This window comes from Schistocerca piceifrons, unplaced genomic scaffold (assembly GCF_021461385.2).
Source record: "Schistocerca piceifrons isolate TAMUIC-IGC-003096 unplaced genomic scaffold, iqSchPice1.1 HiC_scaffold_485, whole genome shotgun sequence".
NCBI lineage: Eukaryota > Metazoa > Arthropoda > Insecta > Orthoptera > Acrididae > Schistocerca > Schistocerca piceifrons.
Window position 1 is genome coordinate 2,501 of NW_025728717.1, and position 7,500 is coordinate 10,000.

Genomic DNA, 7,500 nt, shown 5'->3' on the forward strand with positions numbered 1-7,500 from the left:
GATTCGGGCGCCTTAACTCGGCGTTTGGGTTCATCCCACAGCGCCAGTTCTGCTTACCAAAAGTGGCCCACTTGGCACTCCGATCCGAGTCGTTTGCTCGCGGCTTCAGCATATCAAGCAAGCCGGAGATCTCACCCATTTAAAGTTTGAGAATAGGTTGAGGTCGTTTCGGCCCCAAGGCCTCTAATCATTCGCTTTACCGGATGAGACTCGTACGAGCACCAGCTATCCTGAGGGAAACTTCGGAGGGAACCAGCTACTAGATGGTTCGATTAGTCTTTCGCCCCTATACCCAGCTCCGACGATCGATTTGCACGTCAGAATCGCTACGGACCTCCATCAGGGTTTCCCCTGACTTCGTCCTGGCCAGGCATAGTTCACCATCTTTCGGGTCCCAACGTGTACGCTCTAGGTGCGCCTCACCTCGCAATGAGGACGAGACGCCCCGGGAGTGCGGAGGCCGCCGCCCCGTGAAGGGCGGGGAAGCCCCATCCTCCCTCGGCCCGCGCAAGGCGAGACCTTCACTTTCATTACGCCTTTAGGTTTCGTACAGCCCAATGACTCGCGCACATGTTAGACTCCTTGGTCCGTGTTTCAAGACGGGTCGTGAAATTGTCCAAAGCTGAAGCGCCGCTGACGGGAGCGATTATTCCGCCCGAGAGCATCCCGAGCCAACAGCGGCGCGGGTCCGGGGCCGGGCCAGGTAGGTCCGTCATCCGGGAAGAACCGCGCGCGCTTGCCGGGAGCCCGAGCGCCCAAAGGGGCGAATCGACTCCTCCAGATATACCGCCGGGCAGCCAGCCAGGACACCGGGGCTCTGCCCAACAGACGCGAACCGAGGCCCGCGGAAGGACAGGCTGCGCACCCGGGCCGTAGGCCGGCACCCAGCGGGTCGCGACGTCCTACTAGGGGAGAAGTGCGGCCCACCGCACACCGAACGGCCCCACCCCGCGGCGAGTGGAAAGGCAACCGGACACGACCCCGCCGCAGATTGCTCCGCGCGGGCGGCCGGCCCCATCTGCCGAGGGCGGAGGCCAGTGGCCGGATGGGCGTGAATCTCACCCGTTCGACCTTTCGGACTTCTCACGTTTACCCCAGAACGGTTTCACGTACTTTTGAACTCTCTCTTCAAAGTTCTTTTCAACTTTCCCTCACGGTACTTGTTCGCTATCGGTCTCGTGGTCATATTTAGTCTCAGATGGAGTTTACCACCCACTTGGAGCTGCACTCTCAAGCAACCCGACTCGAAGGAGAGGTCCCGCCGACGCTCGCACCGGCCGCTACGGGCCTGGCACCCTCTACGGGCCGTGGCCTCATTCAAGTTGGACTTGGGCTCGGCGCGAGGCGTCGGGGTAGTGGACCCTCCCAAACACCACATGCCACGACAGGCGGCAGCCTGCGGGGTTCGGTGCTGGACTCTTCCCTGTTCGCTCGCCGCTACTGGGGAATCCTTGTTAGTTTCTTTTCCTCCGCTTAGTAATATGCTTAAATTCAGCGGGTAGTCTCGCCTGCTCTGAGGTCGTTGTACGAGGTGTCGCACGCCACACCGCCAGCCGGCTGTGCACGCTACCGAGAAAGTACGGTATGCGAACCGCCAGGCGACGGGCGCGCATCGCACGTTTGAGGAGACGCGGCCGGCCCCACAGGCGGCCGCGACACTCCCAGGTCTGCGAAGCGGGGCAAACGCCGCGCGCTTCAGTATACGTAGCCGACCCTCAGCCAGACGTGGCCCGGGAACGGAATCCATGGACCGCAATGTGCGTTCGAAACGTCGATGTTCATGTGTCCTGCAGTTCACATGTCGACGCGCAATTTGCTGCGTTCTTCATCGACCCACGAGCCGAGTGATCCACCGTCCTGGGTGATCTTTTCTCAGTTTCCGCCGTCTCTTTCGAGACGGTCGCATAGGCGGGAGTGAGGCGTGTGGCGGCCCCTGTTCCAGCGTTCTGTGTCCAACGGCCTCACGGCCGACGGGCGTCGTACGGCTCCACACCGGAGCGGACAGGCACTCGGGCGAAAGTCATTCAAAACCGGCGCCAGGCGCCAGGTGCCGCAGGCCAGCCGCTCCAGCGCTTCAGCGCTCGTACCACACAACATTGCCGCTAGTTTTGAGAGGCACGCGTGGTTCCGCACGCGGCGCACGGCTACGGCGAGCCGTACAGGTAGCGTGTTGCGCGACACGACACGCACATCGAAAGACATGCAGTCTAGTCGGTAATGATCCTTCCGCAGGTTCACCTACGGAAACCTTGTTACGACTTTTACTTCCTCTAAATGATCAAGTTTGGTCATCTTTCCGGTAGCATCGGCAACGACAGAGTCAATGCCGCGTACCAGTCCGAAGACCTCACTAAATCATTCAATCGGTAGTAGCGACGGGCGGTGTGTACAAAGGGCAGGGACGTAATCAACGCGAGCTTATGACTCGCGCTTACTGGGAATTCCTCGTTCATGGGGAACAATTGCAAGCCCCAATCCCTAGCACGAAGGAGGTTCAGCGGGTTACCCCGACCTTTCGGCCTAGGAAGACACGCTGATTCCTTCAGTGTAGCGCGCGTGCGGCCCAGAACATCTAAGGGCATCACAGACCTGTTATTGCTCAATCTCGTGCGGCTAGAAGCCGCCTGTCCCTCTAAGAAGAAAAGTAATCGCTGACAGCACGAAGGATGTCACGCGACTAGTTAGCAGGCTAGAGTCTCGTTCGTTATCGGAATTAACCAGACAAATCGCTCCACCAACTAAGAACGGCCATGCACCACCACCCACCGAATCAAGAAAGAGCTATCAATCTGTCAATCCTTCCGGTGTCCGGGCCTGGTGAGGTTTCCCGTGTTGAGTCAAATTAAGCCGCAGGCTCCACTCCTGGTGGTGCCCTTCCGTCAATTCCTTTAAGTTTCAGCTTTGCAACCATACTTCCCCCGGAACCCAAAAGCTTTGGTTTCCCGGAGGCTGCCCGCCGAGTCATCGGAGGAACTGCGGCGGATCGCTGGCTGGCATCGTTTATGGTTAGAACTAGGGCGGTATCTGATCGCCTTCGAACCTCTAACTTTCGTTCTTGATTAATGAAAACATACTTGGCAAATGCTTTCGCTTCTGTTCGTCTTGCGACGATCCAAGAATTTCACCTCTAACGTCGCAATACGAATGCCCCCGCCTGTCCCTATTAATCATTACCTCGGGTTCCGAAAACCAACAAAATAGAACCGAGGTCCTATTCCATTATTCCATGCACACAGTATTCAGGCGGGCTTGCCTGCTTTAAGCACTCTAATTTGTTCAAAGTAAACGTGCCGGCCCACCGAGACACTCAATAAAGAGCACCCTGGTAGGATTTCAACGGGGTCCGCCTCGGGACGCACGAGCACGCACGGGGCGGTCGCACGCCTTCGGCTCGCCCCACCGGCAGGACGTCCCACGATACATGCCAGTTAAACACCGACGGGCGGTGAACCAACAGCGTGGGACACAAATCCAACTACGAGCTTTTTAACCGCAACAACTTTAATATACGCTATTGGAGCTGGAATTACCGCGGCTGCTGGCACCAGACTTGCCCTCCAATAGATACTCGTTAAAGGATTTAAAGTGTACTCATTCCGATTACGGGGCCTCGGATGAGTCCCGTATCGTTATTTTTCGTCACTACCTCCCCGTGCCGGGAGTGGGTAATTTGCGCGCCTGCTGCCTTCCTTGGATGTGGTAGCCGTTTCTCAGGCTCCCTCTCCGGAATCGAACCCTGATTCCCCGTTACCCGTTACAACCATGGTAGGCGCAGAACCTACCATCGACAGTTGATAAGGCAGACATTTGAAAGATGCGTCGCCGGTACGAGGACCGTGCGATCAGCCCAAAGTTATTCAGAGTCACCAAGGCAAACGGACCGGACGAGCCGACCGATTGGTTTTGATCTAATAAAAGCGTCCCTTCCATCTCTGGTCGGGACTCTGTTTGCATGTATTAGCTCTAGAATTACCACAGTTATCCAAGTAACGTGGGTACGATCTAAGGAACCATAACTGATTTAATGAGCCATTCGCGGTTTCACCTTAATGCGGCTTGTACTGAGACATGCATGGCTTAATCTTTGAGACAAGCATATGACTACTGGCAGGATCAACCAGGGAGCTGCGTCAACTAGAGCTGAGCAGCCGGCCGCCCGGGAGTGTGTCCCGGGGGCCCGCGCGAACACGCAAGCGTCCGCTCAATCATTCTGCAAACAGGAGGAGGCTGAGCTCCCCTGCACAATACACCTCGAAACCCTCTCAGGTCCCGGCGGCGCGCAGCGCCGTCCCAAGTACTTGGTCGGGTTCGAGAGAGGCGCAATCGCCCGGAGTTAGGCGAGTAGACGCTTTCGGTGCGACCACCCGTGCTCCCAACTGAGCTTGCCGCTGCCGACAGAGGCCCGGGAGCGTGCTGTCGTGGCATTGCCGGCGGGAGACAACACGCGCCACCTACGGTGACCGGCAGCTCCAACGCCAGCGCCACAGAAGGACAAAAGCCCCACTTGGGTGCCGAAGCGAACTCTCCCAGCACAGCGCACGCGCCAACACATCCGCACAGCTGCGATACAAACCACCAGCGAGAACCGCTGGGGCGACCGAGCAGCAGACGGCGTCGCGGCGCCGAGCGCCGGGCGGCAGCGCATCCTCAACGCACACAGTCCTCAATCGGACCAGCACACTGAAGATGTCCACCGCGCTTCGCACCGGGCCCGCGAGGACCTACTTTGGCCGCACGGCGCCGCGCGCAGGGTGCGCCGGCGCGCAGCTGCGACGCCTGCCGCGTCCGTCGGCCGGCGCGCCTGCCACTGGCCGCCCCCACCAGCCGGCTGTAGCGCGTGCGCCCACGCACCGCGCGGCCAGCACGCCGGGAGGCGCCCCCTCACCGGCCGGGGACGGTCCCACCCAGCCACCGCCGCGTATCGCTTCACACCCAGATGCCGTTCAGTTTCGTCGGCATGGTGGGTATCGCTGGAACAACCGGTTAGTACCTCAACCTATCGTCGCCATCACCGATTCACCCCTAGCGAGAACAACCGCACCACAACAGGTTACCATTTGTTCATTTGCGTAACTTCACCAGAAAACGCAGGCGTCCATCGCCATTTGCAACTTCCACGATTATTGCATGCCTGTGTCAGGTGTCACGCCACACTACGTCTGCCCACATACACGCAACAAAATGTGCACGCCTAGACAATACGTGGAAGGTGGCCCCCGTACGTATGCGATGTCCATTGCTCGAACGACTGTCAACCGGCCTCTGTAGCATGTCGCAGATATGGAACGCGGTGCACCATGCCATCACGGTGTGTGAGGAGAGACGACTAGGTCCGAATACATCAACAGACAGCTCATGCTGATCGCCATCCACGGCGTCCGTTCCTCCCACACGTCTCTATGGCGTACCACACTGCAATCCAGCTCTCATAGGGAGACGACACGTAGCTGCGTGCACAATATTTGCACTGTATGGTCCGCCGTTTTTGGGCGCAGTCGTTGTACGGTCACACATGTGCCACGATGTATCATTCAGTACATAAGGACGAATGTGCAGTACAGATTGTGGTTTACGCGTACGACATTAGCGGACAGTTGACACAGGCCGCACCACAACGTAGCCTGAGTACGTCGCATGCGGAGGGCATTGAACATGCAAAGTTCTCACCAACCAGCTTGCGAAGGCAGGGGGCAAGGTGGGGACGTGGGGAGGGGCGGCATGTACGTCCTGCTGCCATCCACATTACAGTGTACAGCAGGAGCATGTGGAAAGTGAGCAAGACTTGCAAGGTGTTTAACATGAAGCGATACACAGGGGAGCGGGGAGTGCGAGTAGCGAACTATATTGCGAGGGTTGCGGGTGGGCAACACTACACTAATTGAACGAGTCGTATAACAATTACAGAGCAGGTTTAGGCGACAACGTGGGTTACGTTAGGCGACAACGTGGGTTAGGTTAAGGCACGACGTGGGTTAGGTTAAGGCACGACGTGGGTTAGGTTAAGGCACAACGTGGGTTAGGTTAAGGCACAACGTGGGTTAGGTTAAGGCACAACATGGGTTAGGTTAAGGCACAACATGGGTTAGGTTAAGGCACAACATGGGTTAGGTTAAGGCACAACATGGGTTAGGTTAAGGCACAACATGGGTTAGGTTAAGGCACAACATGGGTTAGGTTAAGGCACAACATGGGTTAGGTTAAGGCACAACATGGGTTAGGTTAAGGCACAACATGGGTTAGGTTAAGGCACAACATGGGTTAGGTTAAGGCACAACATGGGTTAGGTTAAGGCACAACATAGGTTAGGTTAAGGCACAACATGGGTTAGGTTAAGGCACAACATGGGTTAGGTTAAGGCACAACATGGGTTAGGTTAAGGCACAACATGGGTTAGGTTAAGGCACAACATGGGTTAGGTTAAGGCACAACATGGGTTAGGTTAAGGCACAACATGGGTTAGGTTAAGGCACAACATGGGTTAGGTTAAGGCACAACATGGGTTAGGTTAAGGCACAACATGGGTTAGGTTAAGGCACAACATGGGTTAGGTTAAGGCACAACATGGGTTAGGTTAAGGCACAACATGGGTTAGGTTAAGGCACAACATGGGTTAGGTTAAGGCACAACATGGGTTAGGTTAAGGCACAACATGGGTTAGGTTAAGGCACAACATGGGTTAGGTTAAGGCACAACATGGGTTAGGTTAAGGCACAACATGGGTTAGGTTAAGGCACAACATGGGTTAGGTTAAGGCACAACATGGGTTAGGTTAAGGCACAACATGGGTTAGGTTAAGGCACAACATGGGTTAGGTTAAGGCACAACATGGGTTAGGTTAAGGCACAACATGGGTTAGGTTAAGGCACAACATGGGTTAGGTTAAGGCACAACATGGGTTAGGTTAAGGCACAACATGGGTTAGGTTAAGGCACAACATGGGTTAGGTTAAGGCACAACATAGGTTAGGTTAAGGCACAACATAGGTTAGGTTAAGGCACAACATAGGTTAGGTTAAGGCACAACATAGGTTAGGTTAAGGCACAACATAGGTTAGGTTAAGGCACAACATAGGTTAGGTTAAGGCACAACATAGGTTAGGTTAAGGTACAACATAGGTTAGGTTAAGGTACAACATAGGTTAGGTTAAGGTACAACATAGGTTAGGTTAAGGTACAACATAGGTTAGGTTAAGGTACAACATAGGTTAGGTTAGGTTAGGTTACACGTTGTTGTAAGGAAAGGTGTAGGGGGGGGCGGGGGCGGCAGGTTCGTTGATAGTGATTATAGTAAGTGAATGCTTGTGACATGATCAGATTTGTCACGTCAGGATGCACCTTTGGCTTATTAGAGGCGGCGCTCCAATTCTATGCTTGTGTCAGACCTGTGTCTTTGACTCATGTCATTGTTTGTGCGCTGTGACAGGAGGTACTATTGTGATGTTGGGTGCACCGTTGTATAGGACATGTGTGGGTGTTGGTGCCTGATCTGCGCAATGGTGGA

The 7,500-nt window shown here is 55.5% G+C and overlaps 2 non-coding genes and 1 pseudogene across 2 annotated transcripts; all 3 read right to left on the reverse strand.

Moving 5' to 3' along the window:
* The window catches only part of LOC124752839, a 3,928-nt pseudogene extending 2,406 nt beyond the window's left edge, over positions 1–1,522 (reverse strand).
* Positions 1,523–1,709: 187 nt separating this feature from the next.
* On the reverse strand, positions 1,710–1,864 carry LOC124752805. Its single transcript, XR_007012182.1, has one exon. It is a non-coding gene; the product is annotated as a 5.8S ribosomal RNA (ribosomal RNA).
* A 351-nt stretch (positions 1,865–2,215) lies between these two features.
* On the reverse strand, positions 2,216–4,124 carry LOC124752823. Its single transcript, XR_007012196.1, has one exon. It is a non-coding gene; the product is annotated as a small subunit ribosomal RNA (ribosomal RNA).
* Between the last annotated feature and the right edge of the window lie 3,376 nt (positions 4,125–7,500).